Raw genomic sequence first — 24,554 nt, 5'->3', positions numbered from 1 at the left:
AGAATCTTCCAGCAGTCGTCGAGTGCCCAGCAAGCTGATTAGACCTGTTTACTGTTTCTCCTGTAGTTTCCCTGTTAACTTCGTTGTTCATTAAAACCTGTTGATTTGATTCATCGAGTCGAATACCTTTATTCAGATAGGAACCTCCGTTCCTACAATGTTACCTTTCTCAAACTATTATAAATTCCCTCAGTGAAAAGAGTCACCTTTATCTGCAAGTTTTGAAGACTGCTGCTCAGATAGGTCAGTATGTATGAAATGAATGATGATGATGACATTTCACGCTTAGCATTATTGAACTTACAGAAGCTCAAGTCCTTGGCAATGTCTGGATGATGATGGTCATTTTCTGGTAAAGCTTTGTCCTCAGTGCTGATCAAGTCTACTGAATACACAGAAAGATTATAATCCAGACGGGGCAGGTAATCTGTTTCTGAAGTTTACAGCCAGTACAGATGAGCTGAGATGGTCTTTTCCAGACCTGTAGACTTCTATGTTACTAAGGCTGTGTGGGAGTTGGGAAATGTACAGTGGGGGAAACAATGGCCCCGATATTTTCGGGGAGGTGGGGAGGGAGCAGGGGAGTGTGGTTGCGAGGGGCAAACTTAGAAATCCTGGGAACACGGAGGTCCTGCCAAATTTAACGGCAGGATCTCATTATCATTATTTTATTCCATTTCCCACCCGGCAGCCGCTTAGATTGACAGGCTGGCCGGATGCCCAGCGGGAAAGCCTGCAGTAGAAGGCCGCAGCCAGGGATCGTAGGTGACGGTCCCCGGCAATTGGAAAGGATCGGGACTTGGCGGTGGTGGGGGGTGGAGGGGGGTTCTGAGTGCAGGGGTGAGGAGAGAGGGAGGCAAAGGTCGTGGAATGTTGAGGGGTCTTGGAGCACGGCAATTGGAAGGGAGGCAAAGATCGGGGGTTGGAGTGTGGCAGTGAGGCGAGGCCACGATCGGCAGATGGTTTACTTGAGAGGCCTGGGGGAGCACTCCTGCTCCTCCTGGCTCACAAGCAGTGCTATAAAAAACACTTACCTGCTTGATCCGACTGCTCCCGTCTCCACTTAGCTGCCGGGTTCCCCGACCTCTGGGAAAACCGGCCGGCCAGCGTTAAATTGAAATCAGGCTCCCAACTGCACTGGGGGAGCCTGGTTTAAATATTATAATGAGGTGTCCCACCTCTGACACACCACACAACACCCGGTGTAAAAATGGTGATTTTTAAAAAAATTGTTAACCCCACCCCCGACACTTTCCCACCTGTCGTGGTGAAGGGGGGTTAATATCGACCCCAATAGCTTTGTACAGCCCACTAAAGGATAAACGTTTATGATTGTCAGTCCACTGCCATAGTAATTATAATTGTAATGGCTTTGATCCATATTGTATATTTGTCTTTGGAATGTGAGTTCAAATCTTAAGTCTAATGCGCACTAATAGAACTTGGGAAGACTTGCTTGGATGGAATTATAGCTTGGAACATCCCCATGCTGCATAGGCTGGGATCAACACAATTATTTCATTATACACTGCTACTTAATCTTCTAAAAAGAGTTTTTACAACCTCAGTGGACTGTTAAATAAGTTGTAATTTTTTTTTCTACTGCTGCATGTTGCCAATTTCTAAGAGTAGGAGTGTCCTTATTTCCAAAAAAAATGTGTTTGTAACTGGATTATTCATTTACAACAGCAACAGGTAATGCCAAGTCTGGCATTGGCATACTGTACAGCATTGTGTTCCAGTGGTGTTACCCCACATGGACAAACATCTGTTTCCAAAGACTGTTTGCTCCCACTGAAATTTCCCACACAATAAAAACAAACACCACATTTAAGTCACCTTGGTCGACTAGGTTGAGCAGTATTTGTGTGAAACTGCCGGCATCCCTACCAGACTTTAAAATGAGTTCAAATGTAGCAACGACCTCCAGCACACTGACAGCTTCTTATAAAAGGAATTCTCTAAAAAAAAATCAACGGTATGCAATTACAGCTGCCATCCTTTCCTCCTATTCTGACTACCTCTTCTTGTCAGCAGATATTTTATTTATAAATGCCACTGGTCTGGCGATCATTCACAACAGTGTCAGCAGGGGCTGAAAGTGTTATGAAGGAGTGTAACAATTGGCTGTGTCACCCTACCGTGGCTGCGGGTTTTCTGGAAGTTGAATAATAACCCTGGAATCATACTTGAGCAATGGTCGGTTTACTCAAAGGAGAAAGGGAGGTCAAGAGGTTTGATTGATTTAGCAAAAAAAACAATTTTAAAAATGTGAAGAAATTTACAAAATTAGATTTTAGCTATGGATTTCTGAAGTTCAAAGACAATTCCGATTCTAAATTTAGTAATAATTCCCATAATATAGTGGATTGGGCTAATTACAATTGACAGCTGATAGTAGGGAAATGGTTCACAGTAGCTAACTGCCAAATCAGAATGGTCACACAACTCACAGGAAATAAAATTGCTTCATAAAAATATGTGTGTGTTATGATTAATGGAAAAAAATTCTGTAGATTATACACCCAAGCTGCAAATAAATACCACAAGCATACTGCCATCCTACTTTCTCTTTTTATAGAGAAGCAACCATTCTAGGTGTCAGTAAGTGACTCTACATCATACTTCGAGGCTGTGTGACAATGATTTAATGTGTGAAGTCATTGAAAGACGTTAGTGTGCCAAAGCTTTCAATTGCAATTTGCAGCCGGAATGTGCCATGCTGAAGTATGGATAGGCATGAGATTCTATGAAAGTGATGTAAGATTGTGTGAGGGCCTGGCGTGGGCCAGCAGTAAATATTGAACAGGGTTACATGCAGAGTTTTGTGACATGCAATCTCGGGCCTGGTAACTGGCACTTTTGAGTCAACTTATTTCACCAGGTTCCCCTAATTTATGCCTTCTTCTCCCACATCTGTTCCCAGGTCCTAATGCTACTGTACACGGTGTTAGGCCAGGCTGCCATCGCAGTCCAAGCATGGTGCAATGTTGGCTTGTGCAGAGGGTGCCCTGGAGATCCAAACTTGGGAACTCTCCTTACACCTACCACATCCAATTTGCTAGCTATCAAACTGGGGGTTCAGGTGCTGTGCCAACCTGCACACAGACTCCATTTTGTGTCTTCATTTTGGTTTTGCCTTCCCTTTTAGATTTTTATTTCTTCCCTCATATCCACACTTTGGAAAGGCTGACAGGTTTGAGCCTTTCTAAATGTCCTGAGAACCTGTGACTTTCCCTCAGTGTGGCCACTTATCTTTAAGTGGCTACATCCTTTCAAGCCCTTAAAGGGATGCTGGGTCACACAGGATATTCTTCCAATGCATCAATTGTACTCCCTGTGTCTGTGTCGATGTGCATAGGGAGCATATTTGATTTATTTAAATGAGCTGCTCTCGCAAACTTAAGCAATGTCATCCCACCATGCTCATGCACGCGATGGGACCACATAATCCATCCCAATATAGATTGCAAAATATAAAGATTTAACTCTCTGTATCTCTGGCTCTTCCTCTCTGTCAGTCTCTCCGTTTTGCCTCGCCCTTTCTGTGTGTGTGGTTATGTGTTTTCTCTTTCTCTCTCTTTCGCCAGCGTCTCTGTACAGATAGATATAAATAATATTTAAGACTTTCTGCTGAGCTAATATTACAGCTGCCAAGTGATGGGCTGGTCCTGCTGACGCTACATCTGTGGCTGTATAAAAGAGATTGTTTTAATCACACCCAGCTGCTCGGGTGCCTAATTGTGGAAAAAAAAGAGAGAGAATGAGAAACATTCTTGTGCATTAGAAACAATATCAAAGAGCTTAGAGAAGCATAATTCAGACTACCCAAGTGGAAGAGTAGACACCAGTTTCATAGTGAAAAGCTTAAAGGCCTTCTTTCCACTCTGAGTCATGCACAGATTGTTTTACTATTTATGTAGCTGTGTTTTGTGAGAGAAGCATATTTGTTTATATATCAACTTAAGAGGGTAAAGAAAGTAATATATAACCATTGGCAAAATATTTACTTCACTGCCTCTGAACAGATGTTTTACTAACTTCTTTCCAAGTCCTTTCAGTGCAGATAGGCACTTCCCATTTTGCAAAATCATACCCTCTGACTCAAAACATGAGCAAGGTAACGGAGGTTCTGCAAGTATTTATGTATCTATATCTATACAATATAATAAAGATGGGAGCTGTATGTGCTTTTCCTGTCCATCACACTTCAAGCATCACACCTCCCGTGTTACTGTCAGCTGTGGCTCAGTCTGGGTAGCCTCTGAGTCAGAAGGTTGTGGGTTCCAAACATGATCTAGGCTGACAATCCAGTGCAGTGCAGAGGGAGTGCTGCACTGTCAGAGGGGCTGTCTTTCGGATGAAAGGCCAAACCGAGACCCTGCCTGCCCTCTCAGGTAGACGTAAAATATCCCATGGCACTAAATCGAAGAAGAGCAGGGAAGTTCTCCCTGGTGTCCTGGCCAATATTTATCCCTCATCCAACACCTAAAAACATATTATCTGGTCATTATCACATTGCTGTTTGTGGGAGCTTGCTGTGCGCAAATTGTCTGCCACATTTCCTACATTACAACAGTAACTTCAAAAAGTACTTCATTGGCTGTAAAGCGCTTTGGGCTGCCTGAGGTCATGAAAGGCACTCTATAAGTGCAAGTTCTTTATTTATTTACATTTTCTGTCATATTCCTCTGTCAAATTGGCAAATTTAAGCTAATTTATTCTAAACAAACATCTCGAACCAAATAGTTCAAAAATGTTGTAAAGTTGGTCCAAACCTTCTTCTCATATTTTACTCTAGCTGACAATTTACAGATAAAATTTACATTCATGATATAAGTAACCCGTAAAAAAAAATTGAATAACATATTTATTTTTACTCATGGAGTTGCCTAGATTGCATTGTAAATCCCTGGGAAATATTTTCTCAGTGAAGCCTATTCCTGGATCTGGAGACTAATGCTCACATTACAGCCTTGGTCCAAACATGGACAAAGGAGCTGAATTCCAGAGGTGAGGTGAGAGTGACTGCCCTTGACATCAAGGCAGCATTTGACCGAGTGTGGCATGGAGGAGCCCTAGTAAAACTGAAGTCAATGGGAAACAGGGGAAAACTCTCCACTGGCTGAGTCATACCTAGCACAAAGGAAGATGGCTGTGCTGATTGAAGGTCAATCATCACAGCACCAGGACATCGCTGCAGGAGTTCCTCAGAGCAGTGTCCTAGGCCCAACCATCTTCAGCTGCTTCATCAATGACCTTCCCTCCAACATAAGGTCAGAAATGCGGATGTTCGCTGATGACTGCACAGTGTTCAGTGCCATTCACAACTCCTCAGATAATGAAGCAGTCCATGCCCACATGCAACAAGACCTGGACGATGTTCACCTCCCAAATCCGCAACCTTTTCCATCTAGAAGGACAAGGGCAGCAGGCGCATGGGAACACCACCACCTCCAAGTCCCCCTCCAAGTCACACACCATCCTGACTTAGAAGTATATTGCCGATCCTTCATTGTTGCTGGGTCAAAATCCTGGAACTCCCTCCCTAACAGCACTGTGGGAGTACTTTCACCACACGGACTGCAGCTGTTCAAGAAGGCGGCTCACCACCACCTTCTCAAGGGCAATTAGGGATGTGCAATAAATTATGGCCTTGTCAGCGACGTCCATATCCCATAAAAAACAAATAATTTTAAAAAAAATTCACCCACAACTGCTCTTTTTCATTTCCATTCCAGCCAATTGTCTCCCAGCGACAGCAGACTTCTGCTCACCATAGCAACTTGCAACCTTTCTACTTGCCCCATCATGTCCACAGCTGTTTTCCTTAATGCTACAGTTGTCACGTAAGGTCATCAACCTGAAACCTTAACTCTGTTCCTCTTTCCCCAAATGCTGCCTGATCTGCTGATTATTTCCAATGCTTTCAGGCCCTAGGCAGCCTCTCCAATACTGCCAGATGATGGTACTCTACCACCCCCAAACTGCATTAGACTGGTATACTCCAGCCAGATCTCCCAGATGCCAGGGCCAGTGGTTGCTCCAATCAGAATCACTCTTTCCTACATTGGCTCCTCAACATTAAGCTTTTGGACATGTTATCACATCTGACGATGTCTCTCTTCTGTTCCTAACAAAATACAGGAAACTTTCGATTAACCGGCACCCAAATAACCAGAAATGTCGGTTATCCGGCAAAATTCAGGAGTAGGTTTTACTTCATATTGCACTGCAACAGATGGAGGAACGCAAGTACAAGGGTGTGGCTGCAGCTGTTGCTAAGCTACAGAGATGCTTGCAACTTGTGGCCATTGTTTTGAACCTGTTGCTAAGCAACAGGGTTTGTTGCTTTATACGGAGCTCTCAGCTCCGTATCTTTTACTATAGCTTTCGGTTATCCGGAATTTTTGATGAACCGGCACCACGTCGGTCCCATCCGTGCCGGATGAAAAAAAAGTTTCCTGTACACCAGAAAATGTAACTCACCAGCTCATAAAACAGACAGGCTACATTAGCCACATTTATACATATCTAAACAAGCTTCAATTCAGACCACTCCTGATGTCAGTCAGATTCACGTAAAATCCTTTACTCTACAACACACAAGGCAGCTAACAAACCAGTCCATGTTAATAGTACCAAAAATAATCTGCTAACATCTTAGCAGGGGAATATGGGGATAGGGCGGGAAAGTGGAGTTGAGGGCGAAGTTCAGCCATGATCTTATTGAATGGCAGAGCAGGCTCGAGGGGCCATATGTTATTATTTATATATATATAATAATCATAATATAACTCCTGCTCCTATTTCTTCTTTACTTGCTGCAAGTATCTATCTGCCCTGTGATATACAAAATCATGTAGCATTCCACACAAAAAACGCTCAACAGCCACTCCTAATAAGTCCATGGAGAAGTAAATAGGAAAAATACATTTGATTTTTTTTTTAAGTTGACTGGAATGAAACAGTGACAGACACTGAGCAACATAATTTTCATTCTAACCATTCCTACACAAGATGAAAAGGCCCTGTTATAAAGGGTAATGCAATTCCAAGAGTTACTTGGAAGTACCAAATTACAAGATGTAAAAATGAAAGAAACAGGATTTATTACTCTTCCTGAACTAACCACAAAGTTGTCTTAAGAAAACACAAGCTGGTGATAAGGAAATAATTTATATAGCCCTTTAAGATATCTCACAAACAACTTTTGATGTGTATGTCCTGTTTTTTTAGGCAAATGCTGCAATCCATTTGCACACAACAGAGTCCCAGATAATCTGTTTTTCGGTTGCGTTAGTTGAGGTTTGAACTCCCTACTCTTCTTCAAATCTGTTAAGTCCACCTGAACGGTTAGATGGGGTGTCAGTTTAATGTCTTGTCCAAAATATGGCCCTTCTGACAATGCAGCACTGCCTCAGTACTATACTGAAATGCACTATTAGATTATGCGCTCATGTGCTGGAATGGAATTTGATTCTACAATCTTCTGACCATTGCAATGTGCAATAGATAGTGTAATACTGCTGCACAGTACCTGACCTAACATGAGCAGTTCTTTGGGAAATCAGCCAGTGATTCCAGGACTCTAATCTCATCTTGGGGTGCTGTTGACAGCTATAAACCACACAAGCTTTGTTTTTCCAGCTTACATCATCATTTAAACCATTTAATCAGCTTATTGTTTCATAATCCCTTCCAGATGGCTATTATTTTCTGTTTTCTCTTTCTCCTGTACTTCTGCTAGAACTCCTTTTCCCACCAGGAGATACATTCATCTATTATTGAGGTAGTCCCTCCTTCACCACAAGGACAATGCACCAAGATATGTCGAGATATATTTGCAGTCTGACCATTATAGTATTCCAGGGTAAGTGCAAGCAAAAATGACAAATTAATAACATTGCTTTCATCAAGTAAAAAGCAATGATACAATGCGAAATGTTACACAGCTTTAGCCGATTCTTGAACATGGTTCTTGGCAGCTGCAGGCAATTTGTTACCGTCATTGTGTGAATGGGTTATTTGCATATCATGACGTCAAAATTCAGGTGCACCCATTTTTGAGCAAACGGCAGATGCAGGAAACAATCCCTGTCCTGTGCCTAAATGGTGATGCCTGAGGTGCATCCGATATTAAGTGGATATTAACCCGATATTAAGTACACCTGATATTAAGTGGCGCGCTTCCGGCTTGTAATGTGCGCGCACTTCCGACCCGTCATATTGGGGGCTTGGGAGGCTGCGAGGCTGAATTTCTAGGCCAATAAATATGGCCTTTCATCCTCAAACAGTCAGAGTTTGGGCTGTTGAGGAACCTGAATAGCACAATTGGATTTACTATAATTGATTGAAGCTGTTGACACGCTAGGTGTTTTGTGAACATAAGAAAGAAATGCTCCAGTCTAATCATTGCAAACCTATTAAAGATTTGAGCCTCCATTTTTCACTGGGTACTAACATTACTAGCCTGTTTTGAACTTGCCATCTACAGTGGAGTAATGATTTACTTACCATGGGGTAGAATATGTTAATAGTAATAGTTGGGGTGGTGGTGCAGTATGGGTGAACACTATACCATCAACATACAGTGCTGTTAATTTTATTGTTAAATTATTTTTCCTTATATCTTCTGTGCAGCAGAACTTCAGACATGTAGGGGGTTAAAGTGGCTAACCTCCGCAAACTGGCGTGGGGGATTGCAGTACGCAATTAACCCACGCCCGTTCATTGCGTTGCAGGCAGCACGTTAATTTCATGCTGCCTGCTGTTTTAAATGATTGCTGCGTGCAGCCAGCGGGGGGTCCGATATCACGAGTGGTTAGCGCTACTTAAAGGCAGTCTGCACCTCTTAAAGGGGGAGGTGCATTAGGGCTGCAAAAAATGGTGGGGAGTTTTATGAAAAGTGAATCTGGGCTGTGAACAATGTTTCCTGTAAACTGCGCTCTGTTCTGGGTGGTTTGTTTCTTTCAATGCGCGGTCCCTTTAAATTTCTGCGCATGCTCGGTATTTCCAATGTAAAAGCCGGTGAGCAGCCTGCGTGGGACCTTGCAGATTGCTGCGTGGCCATGCATGGGCGCAGCTTAGAGGGAACATTGGCTGTGATACTTTGAGGAATGGTTGAACATGTGAGAGCAAGCAACAAGGTTTTCCGACAATGCACTGGAGGTCTTGGTGCAAGATGTGGAGAGGAGAGAAATGCCTGTATCTGCAGCGGGGCAGGAGGCCCTCTAGACATATGCTCAGGAAGCAGTGGGAAGAAGTAACGGTGGAAGTCAATGACAGGAGTGTTGCTCCAAGAACATGGGTGCAGTGCAGGAAAAAGTTTAACGATATGACACAAGTTGTCAAGGTGAGGGAGTTCATCTTCAAACAGCATATCCTACCAACTGCACCACCAGCCTCATCCACTGCTCAATTCACTCCACCCCCATCAACCACCTGCCAACAATCTCTATCAAACAGTATTCAACCTCACCCTCAAACACTTAGCACTGCTACGAGCCATTCACTCACAACTCACAGCTCACACACACTGGCAGCTATTCAACCATGACAGCCACATCACCCAAACATATTGCAGGACACTCACTGACACACCTACCTCTTTTTTGCAGGAGTAGGTGGTGCATAAAGGGAGCTGGCAGCATGTTTTAACCCCCATGAAGGAGATAGTGCAGTCCATTATAGGAAGGGGCATCGCTGTGACCATGGCCACTGGCAGAGCTAGAGGGATCGATGATGACGGCAGCTGCATATCCAATCCTCCTTCTCTCATCCCACAATCTCTTCTGACTCACAAGCTTCAGATGGTGTAAGCAGGCACTTCTTACTTTCACCTCTCCCCTCACCACAACCCAACCCATGTCACTTTTTCATTTCAGATACCCAAGCACTGGAACCTTCCCAGTCAGAGGAGGTAGATGAAGAGACACCGTTACTCGATCTTACACTCGCAACCACCAGCTCAGAGACTGTCACTGCACATATTATAGAGGCTAGGACAGAGGAGGGAACTGCACGTAGCGAGACACCGGGCCTAGCTGCACAGGAGCCAGGGCTGGGGGAAAGGATAGCACAGGTGCCAGCTTGCCGGAGGGCAAGGCTCACACTAGTTCTGCTGCAGAGGAGTCAATGGGCCAGGCTACAGAAGAAGGCTGATGGGTGTACATAACCAAATGCTTGGTGCACTGGAAAGCCTGCGCACAATGTCAAGAAGTATGGAGGAGTCCAGCACCAACTTGGCACAGGGCTTTGCACAGACCTTTGAGCCCATCCTTTCCGATGTGGAACTGGTGGCCACCTCCATCAGCACACCTGTGGGATCCACCATGATTCAGTGTCAGTTGGCCGATGTCACAGCTTCTATTGCAGCACAAACGGCTTCCATCGAAGGTCTGAGTGCTGAGTGGAAGCTCAGACTGCTGTTGTCGTGGCTCTGGATACCACTGTTCAAAGGGGCTTCCAAGGCATCACAGCAGTCCATCAGTCGGTTCTCCAACAGATCAATAGGATTGCTGAGGCGCTGCCCCGGGAGAGTTGCAGTGGCTCCATGGAGCACGAACCTGCTGTCCTCTCTCAGGGTGACAGCATTCCTGCTCCTACCCCTGCCACTCCGCCTGTGCCCTTGCTGTTGCCTGTCAGCCAGCCAGCCCAGACTGCTGCAGCTGAGATGGTGCAGTCTGAAGCCGGGCCTTCTAGGCCCAGAGCTGCTCGAGGTCGTCCTCCAAAGCCATTTGCAGTCTCCTCAATTGAAGGTTTGCAGCCTTCCACCAACCATGCTGCAGCCACTGGGGAAGCACCTCGTAGGAGCGCTAGGATAGGCAAAGGCACATAGAAGACAGGCGCAAATGGAATGCACAAGGGTGATTCATTTATTTCTGTATGCATTATGTATTGATTGAATTTATAAAATTGGATTACTATGTGCATTTTATGGTTTTTTTACTTTTGTGCTGTCTGAAAGAGGACGATGAGATGGTCAGTGAGGAAAAGTAAGGAGTGTGGGACTATTCGTGAATGGGAAGGTATGCTTGAGGTTACTGGTATCGCTCATGAATTATTTGATCATGTAGAGCAAAGGCAGAAAGGGGATGTCTGCATTGTATCCAAACTTTCTCTTCCTGTTCCTCCACTTCCTGTTGCACTTCCTCCTCTTCTTCATGCTCCTGCTCCTCAGCTTCTCGCCCGATAGGTGGTGGCAAGCGATGTTCCCTCATAATGGCGAGGTTGTGCAGCATGCAGCATGTTAGGTCCGTGTAATAATAAGAAAAGGACTGCAGAGAATGGTACAACAGGTGTTTACTCAACGTGGTTCAAACTGCAACTGAAACAACAGATTACTACTCAGCGCTATATACAGGTGTGATCATTGCCGGTACTACAGTATACATGAGCTGTAGAAAGTAGATCCCCCCTTAAAGGTACATACATTACAATTCCTCCCCTTTTAGATTAACAGTACCATAACACTCATTTAACAATTAAATATCAAACTAATTACAATTAACACTTTTAACATGCAACATTAGCTGAAAATAGTCTATTTATAAATTCAGTCTTTGGGGAGGCTTCCTGATCCTTTCTGGATAGCGCCTTTCCCGAGTGTCTTGCTCTTGCTGCGGAGGCGATTCTGGCCCCCTGTCGTCGGTTGGTTCATCAGCTTCCGATGCTACTGTTTCTGGGGTAGATGCTACCTGTACGTCGGGTTCATCACCAGGTACGTATGGGCGAGGCATGGGGTTGACTTGTTCCTGTGACTCTAGGATCTGGTCAGCATGGCGTCTCACGGTGCTCTCCCCAACGTCCACTGTGTACATTAGTGGGCCCTGCCGTGTGCATATCGTTCCTGGCTGCCATTTTTCTGTTCGGTAGTCGCGGGCCAAGACTGGTTGCCCTACATTGAAGCACCTTGTTGGCTTCTCATGGATGTGCTGGAATTGCTTACTCTCAACATCTCTTCGTACGTTTGGTCTGAACAAATCCAGGCGAGATCTTAACCTTCGGTTAAAGAACATCATGGCTGGGGCCTGGTTGGTGACTGCATGTGTCGCATTCCGGTAGGCGAACAGAAAATTGTCCACCTTGTGCTGCAGCGGAATGTTGTCATTGTACATAGCCTTTATTGCCTTCTTAAAGGTTTGTACGAACCTCTCAGCCAATCCATTTGTGGCTGGATGATACGGGGCGGATGTGTAATGCCTTACCCCATTCTTTTTCAAGAACCTCTGGAACTCTTCGGACACAAACTGTGGTCCGTTGTCGGAGCAAATCTGTTTTGGCAAGCCATTCCTGGCAAAAATGGTCCGTAGGACTGCAATAGTTTTCTCCGTGGTGGTGGAGCACATTTTGATGACCTCAGGCCATTTCGAGTGCGCATCCACGGCTATTAAAAACATTGAGTCCATGAATGGACCAGCAAAATCAATATGCACCCATTGCCATGGAGATGAGGGCCACTCCCATGGGTGTAGAGGGGCCTGTGGTGGTGCATTTTGGACTTTCTGGCATCCTGAGCAGCTCTTGGTCAGGTCCTCGATTTGTTTATCGATTCCCGGCCACCACACATAAGCCCTGGCTAGGCTTTCCATTTTTACCCCTCCCAGATGACCCTCATGAAGCTCATTGAGCACTCTCTCCCTTAACTTGGGTGGAATTACCACTCGGGATCCACACATCAAGGTCCCCCGGCACACTGACAGCTGTTCTCTCCTTGTCGAGAATGCTGGCAACAGTGAGTCGCCATATGCTGGCCATCCCTTCACCGTCAAATCATATACCCGAGACAGTGTCGGGTCATTTCGGGTTTCCTTTTCGATACAAGCGTTAGTTACCGGTAGGTATTCAACTATAGTCGAATGGAATATTTCGACAGGATCCACTGCTGGTGCTTCCTCCGCAGTAGGCAGTGGCAGGCGTGATAGCCCATCAGCATTTCCAAGCTGTTTCGTGCCCTTATATTCAATCTCATAGTGGTGCGCCCCTAAAAAAAGTGACCATCTTTGTAGTCGTTGCGCAGTCATCACCGGAACGCCCTTCTTCAGATTAAAATTGGAGACAAGAGGCTGGTGATCAGTCAGCAAGGTGAATTTCTGCCCGTGCAGATAGTGATTGAACTTTTTCACTCCCCACACTAGGCTGAGCGCCTCCCTGTCAATCTGGGCGTAGTTACGCTCGGCTGAGGTTAGTGATCGTGACGCAAAGGCTATTGGCCTCTCTGAGCCGTCCGAGAATTTGTGCGACAGCACCGCTCCAATGCCGTAGGGTGACGCATCACAAGCCAACCGAATTGGTAACGCTGGGTTGCAATGGGCCAATACCTCTTTCGATGTGATTAGTGTTTTGCTCTTCTGGCAAGCTCGTCTACATTCGTCATTCCACTTCCATGGCACCCCAGTTTGCAGTAGGGTGTTCAGTGGGTGTAGTATTGTAGACAAATTTGGCAAGAACTTATGGTAGTAGTTTACCAGCCCGAGGAACGACCTCAGTTGTGACACATTTTCCGGTGCTGGAGCCTTGACTACTGCCTCAATCTTCTCTGGGGACTTATGTAACCCCTCTTTATCGATAATGTGGCCACAATACGAGATCTGTTTTCTAAAAAACTCGCATTTGGGGCGGTTAGCTCGGAGCCCATATTCTTGCAATCTAGTGAGCACCTGCTCCAGGTTGGCAAGGTGATCACTGTCATTTTCGCCTGTGACCAGGATGTCGTCCAAATAACACTGGGTCCCTGGGATCCCTTGCAGGACTTGTTCCATTGCCCTCTGCCAAATAGCCGGAGCTGATGCTACCCCGAATACCAGCCGATTGTATTGGTAGAGACCTTTATGGGTGTTGATTTTGAGGTATATTTTTGATGCTTCTTCTACCTCCATTTGCAGATACGCCTGGGCCAGATCAATCTTACTGAAGCGTTTCCCTCCAGATAGCGAGGCGAAAATATCTTCAATCCGCGGAAGTGGATATTGTACGGTGTGAAGGACCGGGTTCACTGTTACCTTAAAGTCCCCACAGATGCAAACCTTCCTTGGTTCTCTAGGCGTGCTGCTCAACGACTTTTTCATCACAGGGACGATGGGTGTAGCCCACTCGCTCCAGTCTACCTTGGACGGTACACCTGAACATTCCAGACTCTCCAGCTCTGCTTCGACGGCTGGGCGGATCGCATAAGGTCTGGCCTTAAAAAATTTTGGGCTTGCGTTTTCTTCAATTTTAATCGTCGCTGTCATGCCTTTTAGTGTTCCGAGTCCTTGCTGGAACACTACTTTCGCGTCAGTTAGGACCTTTGACAGTCACCCAGGTGTGATGTCGTCATCCTTTTTGTCAGCCACAGTCAGTGCCTGTATGGAATGCCAATCCAGTTGTATTTTCCGGATCCATTCACGTCCCAGTAATGGTGGTCCTCCATCTTGCAATACATACAGGTCTAGTTTTGGTGTTTCCTTATGGTTATATATAACGGTCACCCTTATTTTTCCTTTGGGGTAGACTTTTTGCCCCGTGTACGTCTTCAAAATAATTTTTGTGTCTCTCAAGGGTATGTGTGAGAATAGCCGCTCGTAGCCCCATCGGTTTATGACTGTTAGAGCTGATCCTGTGTCCAATTCCATCTTTACCTGGACTCCTGCTATCTTGAGAGTGACCCAAATGGTTCGGTGATCCTCCGTTGTGATCACATTATGTAGTTTCAGACAACTCAGTTCCCTGCTTTCGGAGTCGTTATCACTCTTTTGTTCGTCTGAACTATTCTCCGTTATCTTATGTACCTTCTTGTACTTCCCTTTGGTCGGTTTCTTATTGCTGGTTTTCTTTCCCGACCTGCAGACTCGTGCTATGTGTCCTACTTTTCCACACTGTCTGCACACTTTGGGCTGGATTTTGCTACGGGGGCGGGTTGGAGGTGGGAAACCCACATTCGGGCTTGTTGTCCCGCCTCCATGGAGATGTGGCCAACCCACTGGATTTTCCTCTGATTGACCTTGTTGAGCCCGCCCTGTGGGCTCAGCAGGCCAATTAACGGCCACCCGGCAACAGGTGACGTCAGAGATTGACATTTCATCTGTCAAAAGCTTTTGGCACATGAAATATCAGTGTTTAACAGCTGTTTGAAGCTGTCAAGCACTGAAAAACTGCTAATTCAGCCTCAGTCCTTTCTCAGGATAACTTTAAAATCATTTTGCTGTAGAAACAAAGAAGCTGATTTTTTTTTTAAATCGGAGCTTCTGTGGTTCTTGCAGCCGACTCCCGACATCGGAATGCAGGACTCCTGTAAAGGTAAGTAAAAGTAAGTTAAACTTATTTAAACACTTGCAAAACACTTACCTTTGCACTCCTGCACCCCTCACTCACCTGAACACTGGGCATCTCGACCCCTCCAAGACCTCAGACCCACGTCCCGCCTCAAACGTTTCGTGGTTTGGAGCTGTCGGGAAGCCCACAAACCTGCAATAAAAATCGCGAATAGGCAAAAAACTACCTGTTAACTACCTGTTAACAGGCAGTTTAATTGCCTTTAATCCCTTCCCGCCTCTGGGAGTCGGGTTCCAGCACTTGTCGGGAACCCGACTCCTATGAAATTGACATGGAGGCGGGTTGGAGGCGGGATGGGGTCGGGACCCCCGGATCTCCGATTTTTATCGCCCGCACGCCTCCAACCCGACTCCAGGGGCTTAGGAAAATCCAGCCCTTTGTCTTTGAACCAGCAATCATTCTGGTCGTGTGTTGTTCTGCCGCAGCGATAACACTTCTCTGTTCCATATGACATTTCGTTTGTGCCATATTCTTGCGGTCTCTGTTGTATCTCTGCAGCGCCCCGTGCTGCTGCTTCATATGATACCGCAATGCTGAAAGCCTTTTCCAGCGTAAGGTCCTTTTCAGATAGAAGCCATTTCTGGGTTCCTTCACTTTGAAGCCCACACACAAACTTGTCTCTTAAGGTATCTGCTAGTCCCGTTCCAAACTGGCAGTGTTTCGATAGCTTGCGCAGTTCCGTTAAATACTCAGCATTACTTTCATCTTTATGCTGGTTCCTTTTGTGAAACTCAAATCTTTCTGCTATCAGCAGCGGTGTGAGGTTTGAGTGGTCCTGTAGGATTGACACTATGTTTTCAAAATCCTTTTCTGCTGGCTTCTCTGGGGTTACTAGGTTTCGTAGTAAGCCATACGTTTTTGCACCCATTGGATTCAACAATACCAGCGCTTTCTTGTCATCTGGCACTTCATTCGCCTTGCAGTATACTTCTATGCGTTCGACATATGTCGTCCAATCTTCGACTTCATTGTCGAACGTTGTGATACTGCCACTCTTCGGCATTTTTGGGTGTGGTTAGACTGGCTTAAAATGGCGTCTCCCGCGCTTTCCTTTCTTCCCCGCTGCGGCTTAAAATGGCGTCTCCCGCGCTGCTGCCAACGCCGCTCTCGGCGGTCCTAATGGCAATGGCAGCACCTCGGGTTTTCCTGCACGCCTCTCTCCCCCGTTGATGCTGCTCAGCCCTTGAACACCGGCTGCGCTCTGCTCTCTCTCACCTCTCTCCCCCGTTGACGCTGCTCGGCCCTTGAACACCGGCTGCGCTCTGCTATCTCTCGTCTCTCTCCCCCATTGATGCCGCTCAGTCCTGAACACCGGCTTCGCCCTGTGCGCTCTGCCCTCTCTCTCTTCCCCCGTTGACACTGCTCGGCCTTTTTCTGTGCCGCCCGGTCGGGCTCTAGCCCGCCGCTGTCCGGGAAGGGTCTGCGCAGTACCTGTTGCCAGCCCGTTTCGCTGGACCACCGTGACTGGAAAGCCAAGCCTGGCTCTCGACAGCCTCCCCTGTGATGCTCAAATCTCCGCTGGATGACTGGGCGGTTGCCCGTGGTCGACGCCCGTGCTTCTGGACTCGACCTTCTTCCACTGTTCTCCAGGAGCGAATCCCTGGGAGGTGATGCAGAGTTGCAGGTAGGTTCGAACTTGCTCGTCGTCAATGTTAGGTCCATGTAATAATAAGAAAAGGACTGCAGAGAACGGTACAACAGGTGTTTCCTCAACGTGGTTCAAACTGCAACTGAACCAACAGATTACTACTCAGCGTTATATACAGGTGTGGTCACTGCCGGTACTACAGTATACATGAGCTGTAGAAAGTAGTTCCCCCCTTAAAGGTACATACATTACACAGCATATTACTACAAATCTTGATACCCACTCAGCTGAGTACTGCAGGGCTCCTCCAGGGTGGTCCAGGGAGAGGAGGCATTGCTTTTGGACAGCGATGGTGTGCTCTATAATGTTCCTTGTGGCAGCACAGCTCTCATTGTATGTGCATGTGTGTGTGGGTTCTGGACTGGAGTCATGAGCCATGTCATGAGTGGATAACCCTTGTCGTCCGGTAGCCAGCCTTTGACTTGTCATGGTGGCATAGAGCACTGCCACAGAATGAAGAAATCGTGACTGCTGCCAGGATAATGGGTATTCACCTGTATGATTCACTGTTTGTGGCCGCACACACCAGCTGCACACAGAGGAAGTGAAATCCCTTTTGGTTCGTGAAAATGGCCGAGTTCACATGTGGCACACACAAGGCAATGTGCATGCTTTCAATGGCACCCTGCACCATGAGGAAGCCTGCAATCCGTGCAAACCCTCGTGCTTACTCTGCCTGTTTGTCTCTGGCAAGAGGGACTATGATGAAGCTGTCTCTCTGTGTATAGACAGCCTCAGTGACGTCCTTTATGCAGCAGTGCACTGCACACTGCGAGAGATTGCTGATATCTCCAACAGCAGCCTGGAAGGAGCCACACATATAAAAGTTAAGAGCCACGGTCACTTTGATAGCCACAGGCAATACTGTCCTTGCCCTGCTTTGAGGTTGCTGTTGTAGCTTCAGCAGTTGGCAGATTTTAGTCTTGGCCTCTTTTGTAAAGCAAAGACGTCTCGTGCATTGGTTCTCGCTGAAGTTGAGATAACAGAATTGCTCCCTAAAGACCCTCGGCAGTAATGGCTTCCTGCTGCGAGCCCTTCTCCCCCTCCTCCTCCTTCCTCTTCTAGCAGCTTATCCTGCTCTGCTCTTCATTCTCCCAGTCATGCTCAATTCCTAGAGGAATCCCTACTAGGCCACCCATGTCTGGAAGCAACTTGTTTCAGCAAAACTTTTAAATGAACAGAAAATTACTTCAGCACCAGCCAGACTCCCTGTAGGCTATTCAAATTTTAGCCAAGTATCGGAAAGCTCCAAGAACACATATTATTGCATCAACAGCCAGAAGAAATAATCCAACAACTAACCTGTAAGTAGTTCCTGATCCCTTTAAATAGCGCTGGTGGGGGGTCCTTCATTCCATTTAACATTGTGTTCAACTGTGCGAGGTTGGCTGGCGTGTGCAGTTGGAAAATGGCAGCGCTGGCATCAAATCAGTATTACACACTGATTGACGTCATAATCTGCCTGCCCTGCTTGCTGCCGGCGGTCGTTAGGTGCACGCGCGCAAAACCCTTTACCAAAATGACGTCCTGCGCACTTACCGTCGGAAGTGTGCGCGCGCATCTCAGACCCCATTTTCGAGCGTTAGGTGGCCGCATAGCATCTAAAAGCATGGGCGCTACAGTGCCCAATTTAGCCCCCCGTCTTGTTATGGTCATTTGGATTTCAATAAAGCAAGAAACAAAGTTTGTTTTACAGCTGATTTGCACTTTGGCACTGGGCCAGGTGTTCTTGTCTACCCTCTAAACTGTTGTTATTCACCTTTTTAGGTGATAACATTACCAAATATTGCCAACAAAAAAAGCATAAAGAGGAAAATAATGAGCCTGAAGCCAGCAACAGTATAATGGAAGCGGTAACTACTTCCGGCAAGCACCAAACCAAACCTGCCCAAAGCCATCACTAGACAAAACAAACTGTCTGGCCAACTTTCAGTGTATAATGTAATTGATGTTGTCACAACAGATCATTCACTCTTTGATGACAGAAAGGCTTCCATTTTATAATCACAATGATTTTGCACCTGAAGCATAATGGGCTGAGTACCAATATAAACCCTTGGCATAGGTTTCTCTCAAGTTATGACTTTCTGAAATTCAAATGCTGATTCTTCTTGTTTCCAGTGACTTCTTCACCAGAGAGACTATAGTTTAAGACGAATGTTAGAGCAGCGGAGTTGCAGCTTTTACAGGCCTTAATTAAAAAAAAGAAACCAAACAGAAATGTAGCAATAAATGCTTTCAAACTTGTTGGAATATATGGTAGTGCAAGAAATCAAACTAATTTTCCCTCCCATCTTTGGTCTCCTAGTCAGATTATCAGCTATCAATCTGAAGTAAAAACTAAAAATAGTTTCTGATGCTTTACTGAGCCACCTTCTTTTCAGATGCTATTTTACATGTTTTGCCCTTCTCTCTTAAGTTTCCTTACATCATACATCATTCTTTGGCCAAAAGGGTAGCCAGACAACCTGCCAAACCAGGCCTCTAGCACTCCTCCGTCTTTCAGATGAGACGTTAAACCGAGGCCCCGTCTGCTCTCTCAGGTGGACGCAAAAGATCCCATGGCACTGTTTCAAAGAAGAGCAGGGGAGTTCTCCCTGGTGTCGTGGCCAATATTTATCCCTCAACCAGCATAACAAAAACAGATTACCTGGTCATTATCACATTGGTGTTTGTGGGAGCTTGCTGTGCACAAATTGGCTGGCACGTTTCCCACATTACAACAGTGACTCTACTTCAAAAAGTACTTCATTGGCTGTAAAGCGCTTTGAGACGTGCGGTGGTCATGAAAGACGCTATATAAATGCAAGTCTTTTCTTTTTCTTTTTCCTGCCCTGTAACTAACCACTAGGAGGTGTGAAGAGCAGCCCAGGATGACTCACACGCTAAGATTCTGTGGCGAAGCAACTGGGCTCCACTTGGCGTGCCTCACAAATGGCTCACCTGAGATTTAGAGTTTCTCATTTGCGTAACTGCGGGTGTGAGCCCACATCACACCATTCCTGGCATATTGTGTGGCGATCCAATGTGCATTATTATCATGGCATGCAGCCAAATTATTAATTAATTGTACTAATAACTGTGCCATTGGTGATTAAATTATGATACACTTCCTACTGCTTTTCACTGAGGTAAAATGGGCATAGTTTACAAAATGTCTCTAGAATAATCCCAGAGACTGAAAATTAACTACTATTACTAATTAATCCCTTGTATTACGGATAATATGGCACATGAAAAAAATGATTCTAACGATGCAAACACTTTAGCACAAACTTTACTAGTTTGGCACTATTTTCATATGTGCAATACACAGGGATAGAAGGGAGATAAAACAGGGCTCATGCACGTTAAAACAAGGGTGTAAAATCAATAACTCTATAATCTATTAAAAAGCTTCTTGCCACACACTCCATTGAATACTGTATCGTAAACATTTCCTATGGGATTTGCAATCCATAGATAGCTGTCACAATTCCCTATCATACCTGTGGATGGCACACTAAGGACAGTTCCCTGCCACACTACCAAGTCCCACTGTACCTCCAGTTGGAGCTGTAGGGGCTTCTTATGACAGCCTCTTCTCCATAACTACAGCCTTGCAATTATAAGTAAATTAATTGCATCTTTTTAACTGCCTTTGATCTTGTGGGGACCCGACGGAGCTTGCTGCTAGCGCTCTCCAGGGAAAATACCCAAAAATCGGGAATCATTAACAATCTTCAGCTAGTTTGGGGCCAGGAAGGACAGTTGGGTGGTCAGTAGTTTAATGGGAATGGGTTCAAGTGAGCAGGAGGTGGGTCTGATGGACAAGATGAGCTCGGAGAGGGCTTGAGGGGAGATAAAAGGGAAACTACAGATAGATGCAGGATCAAGGTAAGGGGGAGACTGGGGGAGGATTGGCTTGCTGGGCAAGGGGGAGAGAGTGTGTGGCAGAAGGAGCTGAACGGATGATCTCAAGCTTAGTGACGAACTCTTTCCCTCTTTCTACTATTTCCACTTGATGGTAAGGAACAGTGCTCAGATCATTCACTTGACTACCTGGTAACTTCCCTGCATATCTCATCAATCTTTTTGTTATACTTTTATTATATCTGAAGCAGGAGCACAAAGCAATCAAGGAAGGTGGCAGGGTATGGCACCAAGCAAGTGAAGAAGAACACAAAACTTCACTGATTAAAACCTCCAAACACTTTTGGAGTAAATTGAAGGCAGGAGGCAGAGACTTTTGGGTGTGCCTGGTGGCTGCCAGCAAGTCTGCCAGAAATATCATCCGTGCCATCTGGAGGGAGGTGCCACCGGCACTGAGTACCAACTCTCTTATGCCCCAGGAATGCAGAGAAGTGCTGGAAAAAGTTTAATGGCCTCACCAGGGCAGGCAAGGTAACACACTTATTGCAGCTCCCCTCAGAGCAATTACCTACATGCACAACCCTAAAATCCCTTCCTCCACTTTGACAGCCTCATATCCCCACATTTCTTCCTTCAGCTCTCGCATGCCACTGATGCAAGTTCCTCAACCGCTAGCCTTCCCCTCGTTAATTCTATCTACTTGTAGCAGAAATTAGCGCACTTCCATCTCATCCACTGTGGGACTTGTTTTCTCACTTCCAAACACCAGCTCAGGTTCTCTCACCCAGGAGCAATTAGATAGTGTTCGTGAGGATGTGGCAATGGGTAATTCACAGAGAACAAGGGAAGCCTAGGAGTGGGGAGTGGGTGATGAAATGCCACCCTTCCAGGGGAGGCTGAGGAGAAGGGGACCCAGAATTCATGTTTACTCTCTTGTAATCGAATCACTGAAAGATAACATGCAGGTACAGCAAGCAATTAGGAAAGCAAATGATATGTGGGCCTTTATAGTGTAGGGTTCTCAAAATTCCCACATTCCCCAAAAGTTATGGATAAAGGGACCCTGTATGGACAAGTTGTTAAAAAGGGTACCCAAAATGGCTTCTGCAACCTCGTGACCAAAAGTACAGGATTTTAAAAGCAAGGCCCTGCAAAAAGGCAGGCACTTTTCAAAACCTGAAACAAAACCTAAAATGCATGAATCTGTGAAAGAATTTGTGAAGCCAGACAGCTAGGTAAACACAGAATATGCAGTCATTCACCTTGGAACAGATCAAGTCAGAATGGGCCTAATCGAGGCCATTAAGTTTCTGCATACATAATCGGTAACCACTCACAGTAGCCATCAAGCCAGGATAAGGACAATTAAATTTCATAAATAACAAACAGCCAGGACATCGGAGCCATTAAAACCAGGAGACAACCACCCAAAAGCCGTTAAAGTAAATGGCTGTAATCATTTTGGACGAGCCCGCCAAAAGTTAGACAAAGGACTGACCTGATTTGGCACGCAGATAAGGGATGAAGAACCGGGTATAATTGTAGGCCCATCGGTAGTGATTGCTTTCTTATCTCTTGGCCCTTGCCTCCTGCCTCTCGTTTTCGCTTCGTGCCTCGTGGCGGGCTCTCTTCTCGCTCCCCGCGCCGCTCAACATCAAGGACGCCCATTACTACACTGAGGGCCAAACACGGGAGGAGAACAAGACCCAAATCGTAAACACACAGGACACACGGGGCCACGAACAGATGAGACGAGACGAGACGAAGAAAACGGTAAACCGGTAAAGGCAGAGAAGGGCAGCGGAAAGACGCGTTGGGGGACAAGGCCTAGTTATAAGCTGGCGTTTGATGCATGGACAGTGAAATCAAGACAAACAGCCTAGTTATAAGCTGGCGTTTGTTGAATAAACTGGCATTCGAAGCATGGGTAGAAAAATCAGTCTGACAGTATAAACCGCCAACCGAGCCCCAACCGGTATAAAACCCGTCAGCGACTAAACCGCCCGAGGAAGAAGAAGAAGACCCATCGCGACTCGACGAAGATGTTAACTGAGGAAAAGGAGGGTGATTCGCATAAACAACTCCATCGCCGCGCCCTGTGACCACCTGGTGACGAAGTACCCCAAAGGACAGCAAGAGCGGACCCCAAACTCACAACCGTTAAAGTCAACAGGTTTCGAATTGGTGAGCATAAGTCCCTGGCCCCTCATAGCTTAATCTAGTTAGGTATAGGGGGTGGGATAAGGATAAGGGGATCTTAATGTGTTTGTTCCCTCGATGTGCCGTGTGTTCCCCATTCCCAAATAAGTGCATTATTTTTATATGACTGTAATTATCTTAATAATTCTCAGTATTGTGATCTTGTTTTGCCTTTAATAAAATTACGGTTTTCTTGCACCGAACCACTTGTCTACTCGTTTTTCTGTATCGCCGCCTATACCTAAGTCCGGTGTCTAGAACCCAGGGGGTGTGGGAGCGATTCGAACCGCTCAGAGACAGTCAGGGGCAGAGCTGACTGGACACACGCCAAAACCCCCTACAATCTACAATTACAAGAGGATTTGAGTATAAGAGTAAAGACGTCTTACTACTATTATATAGGGCCCTGGTGAGACCACACCTGGTGAATTGTGTACAGTTTTGGTCACCTCACCTAAGGAAGGATATACTTGCTATAGAGGGAGTGCAACAAAGGTTCACCAGACTGATTCCTGGGATGGGGGGATTGTCCTAGGAGGAGAGATTACGTAGACTAGGCCTATATTCTCTAGGGTTTAGAAGAATGAGAGATGATCTCATTGAAACATACAAAATCCATACACGGCTTGACAGGGTAGATGCAGGGAGGATGTTTCCCCTGGCTGGGGAGTCTAGAAGCAGGGGTCACAATCTTAGAATAAGGGGTTGGCCATTTAGGACTGAGATGAGGAGAAATTTCTTCACTCAGAGGGTGGTGAATCTTTGGAATTCTCTACCCCAGAGGGCTGTTGAGGCTCAGTCACTGAGTATATTCAAGACAGAGATCGATAGATTTTTGAATATTAAGGGAATCAAGAGATATGGGGAAAGTGCAGGAAAGTGGAGATGAGGTAGAAGATCAGCCATGATCTTATTGAATGGCGGAGCAGGCTTGAAGGGCCAAATGGCCTACTCCTGCTCCTATTTCTTATGTTCGTATGTAACAGGTGCGCTGCCTGTTGGGCACAGCTCTCTGCCCTGGCAGGGGGCCCATATTCGGCTGGAGTCTGTAGGCCAGTGTGTTAATGCACTCCTGTCAGGCGAGACTAGGGCGGATCACGGGAGGGACCAAAATGTGCACGGAAACTCAGGGGAAGTGTTTTAATGGTGGGAATAGGGTGGAAATGGCTTCTGCGAGAATTTCCAGCTAGAAAAAATAGTCCTGCTCCATTTATGTACTGCTAACGTGTCAAAAATTCACCCAAGCATGTTTCAAGTTTTTATTTGGCTAGAGGAAGGAAGTAACAAAAATCATGAGAATCAAGTCCATCATCCTAAACATTTCCAAGAGATTTATTTTGGGACTACTATATATTTTGGTAGAATTGGTAAAATTCATTTGACTTACTGAAAATCTTTACATTTTTTTTACAATGCAAATTTAAGGTTCCTGTGATATGGGGCAGGGGGCGGTAGGGGGGGCGCGGAGAGAGATTTTTGGTTTGGGTTTGGGACTAAGATCTACGCAATATCGATAGTCCACCTACAGTGCCTGCCCAAG

The sequence above is a fragment of the Somniosus microcephalus genome, chromosome 16, assembly GCF_052327205.1.
Source record: "Somniosus microcephalus isolate GS21.2 chromosome 16, FLI_Smic_1.0, whole genome shotgun sequence".
Taxonomy (NCBI): domain Eukaryota; kingdom Metazoa; phylum Chordata; class Chondrichthyes; order Squaliformes; family Somniosidae; genus Somniosus; species Somniosus microcephalus.
This window is presented reverse-complemented; position numbering follows the sequence as displayed.